This window comes from Salvelinus sp. IW2-2015, linkage group LG4q.1:29 (assembly GCF_002910315.2).
Source record: "Salvelinus sp. IW2-2015 linkage group LG4q.1:29, ASM291031v2, whole genome shotgun sequence".
NCBI lineage: Eukaryota > Metazoa > Chordata > Actinopteri > Salmoniformes > Salmonidae > Salvelinus > Salvelinus sp. IW2-2015.
In genome coordinates this window covers 33465894-33469054 of record NC_036842.1, presented here as the reverse complement: position 1 = coordinate 33469054, position 3161 = coordinate 33465894, and the positions used below count along the sequence as shown (strand labels likewise).

Below are 3161 nucleotides of genomic sequence, written 5' to 3'. Positions count from 1 at the left end.
TAGTGAGTGAGTGTGAGCGTGTGTCCACAGTGGTGTGTGAAGTGATACTCCAAGTGGCACCTCAGAGGTTTCTACTAATCCTCAGTTTGACCTCGTAGTCGGTTTGTCCTATACTTCACCACAGCCATGATGGTGCACAGGAGGAAGACCACTGCATTAACAGTTTTCGGCAGGTAGAATAATGTTCGCTCCCATCTGTAGAAGAATAGCATTGCTTTGAGATAGTAATTAATTAAATCTTTGCATAATGACTATAGGATAGTGTAGCCTACCGCTGGGCTCCATGGTGTGTGTTGTTGACTGAGGCCTGCAAGTTGGAAGAGGAGAGTGCGTATTCTCCCGTCATAACTGAGAGCTCTTGGGTAGTTGGTATTGGCATTGCTGTCAATGTTTAAGAAAAAACTTAGTATCAGTACTTCACAGACTAGGATCAACGTGTGGATATAAAGCAGAACCTATATCAAAACGGGAAGTTTTTGCATTACTGATTCACAATATTGTGTGAAAAGAGATTGCGCAGTACTTACTGATGGTGGTGGTAAACTGTGTTGTGGTCTGAACTGCAAAGATCTCTTGAATAGTTGGTATTGATGTAAAACCACTACCTCCCTCAACTCCAGTCTCCTCTTGGTCAACAATAGGACTGTCTGAACAGAGAGGTTCAGAACACAAGAACTCAGGAGCAGAAAAACAACATCCATTCAAGACTCTTAATTCAACAGACCACTAAGTTACATGATGTGTAAGTTTCATTATCAAAATAGACTGACACAGAATTGTATTTCAAATGTCATTGTTCTACAGCACTGATATTTATGCCATTCAACATTTTATCTACATTTCTTGGGTCAGCTTGCTAGTTGCTAGTTATCAGAAAATGAAGCAATAATGTCAGTAATTGTCTAAGGATGTCAGTGACACACTCATCAACAGGACTATCCATAGGACATTACTGAGCATTATTCATTGTGCTTTACTAAACACAGATACAAGCAGTGCAGGGATCTTCTTACCTGTAATGACTAGTTTGAACAATTCTAGCCATTCATCTGGTCCGTTCTTCTCCACTACACACCAGTAAATATCAGAATCACTTTGTTCTAGACTTTTCATAGTCACAGTAAAGGTTCTCAGATTGACGGCATCAGATACTGAGGTCTTACCACTGCTATTGGGATGGTCAGTGCGTACCACATAAGAGCATGTATTCCAGGAATCCCCTTTACACCAGTATTTGACATGGTTTATGTAATCCTGATGATAGATATATGGGATGGCGATGGAGTCTCCTGTTCACACAGACATCAACCTAATCCCGTCCGTTCCTGTAGACATAGAAACAGAAAACATTCAGACTGGAATTAGTAGAAATATCACATTTAGATTTTAAGATGTCTTGTGATTTTAGGGTTATTTTTCTTGTCAGTGCAGGAATGATGTACCTTTTTTCATGGTAACTGTAAGTGAACATTTCTCGGGCTATACCGCATATATACACTACCGGTCTAAAGTTTTAGAACACCTACTCATTCAAGGGTTTTTCTTTATTTTTACTATTTTCTACATTGTAGAATAATAGTGTAGACATCAAAGCTATGAAATAACACATATGGAATCATGTAGTAACCAAAAAAGTGTTAAACAAATAAAAATATATTTTAAATTTGAGATTATTCAAATAGCCACCCTTTGCCTTGATGACAGCTCTGCACACTCTTGGCATTCTCTCAACCAGCTTCACCTGGAATGCTTTTCCAACAGTCTTGAAGGAGTTCCCACATATGCTGAGCACTTCTTGGCTGCTTTTCCTTCACTCTTCGGTCCGACTCATCCCAAACCATCTCAATTTGGTTGAGGTCGGGGGATTGTGGAGGCCATCTGATGCAGCACTCCATCACTCTCCTTCTTGGTCAAATAGCCCTTACACAGCCTGGAGGTGTGTTGGGTCATTGTCCTATTGAAAAACAAATGATAGTCCCACTAAGTCCAAACCAGATAGACGTAGCGTATCGCTGCAGAATGCAGTAGTGCCTTGAATTCAAAATAAATCACAGACAGTGTCACCAGCAAAGCACCCCCACACCATAACACGTCCTCCTCCATGCTTTACGGTGGGAAATACACATGCGGAGATCATCCGTTCACCCACACCGCAACTCACAAAGACACAGCAGTTGGAACCAATAATCTCAAATTTGGACTCCAGACCAAAGGACAAATTTACACCGGTCAAATGTCCATCGCTCGTGTTTCTTGGCCAAAGCAAGTCTCTTCTTATTATTGGTGTCCTTTAGTAGTGGTTTCTTTACAGCAATTTGACCATGAAGGCCTGATTCACGCAGTCTCCTCTGAACAGTTGATGTTGAGATGCGTCTGTAAATTGAACTCTGTGAAGCGTTTATTTGGGTTGCAATTTCTGAGGCTGGTAACTCTAATGAACTAATCCTCTGCAGCAGAGGTAACTCTGGGTCATCCATTCCTGTGGCGGTCCTCATGAGAGCCAGTTTCATCATGAGCTTGATGGTTTTTGCAACTACACTTGAAGAAACTTTCAAAGTTATTTTAAGAAGGCACACCTGTTAATTGAAATGCATTCCAGGTGACTACCTCATGAAGCTGGTTGAGAGAATGCCAATAATGTGCAAAGCTATCATCAAGGCAAAGTGTCGCTACTTTGAAGAATCTCAAATATAAAATATATTTTAATGTTTAACAGTTTTTTGTTTACTATATGATTCCATAGTTTTGATGTCTTCACTATTATTCTACAATGTAGAAAATAGTAAAAATATAGAAAAACTCTTGAATGAGTAGGTGTTCTAAAACTTTTGACCAGTAGTGTATTTAAAAATAAATCAGGTTTGATCAAGACATATTCACATCCAAAATATAGATACAACTTCCTTGTATGAACAACAGAAGCCACCTGCTGCTCCTGTCTTCAATGTCAGCATGTTCCTAAGTTCATGGAGCACAATCACTTCAGAGAAACATGGTGCCCTTACCTGAGAGTCTGGAGACGATGAGGAGGAGGGAGAAGGAGAGACGAGAAACCATGTGTGAGCTTGTGTCTGTGTTATATAGTACCTGTGCACAAATGTGTGTGTGAAGGACCAAGGCACCAAAGACAATGACTTTACTTAAACATCACTGTCTGTAAC

At 40.2% G+C, this 3161-nt stretch overlaps 1 long non-coding RNA gene across 1 annotated transcript; it reads right to left on the bottom strand.

The window, feature by feature from the left end:
• Positions 1-560: 560 nt before the first annotated feature.
• On the bottom strand, positions 561-3114 carry LOC111960908 (uncharacterized). Its single transcript, XR_011479625.1, has 3 exons — positions 3006-3114; positions 1164-1325; positions 561-647 (listed from the first exon to the last, which is right to left on the bottom strand). It is a non-coding gene; the product is annotated as an uncharacterized lncRNA (long non-coding RNA).
• Between the last annotated feature and the right edge of the window lie 47 nt (positions 3115-3161).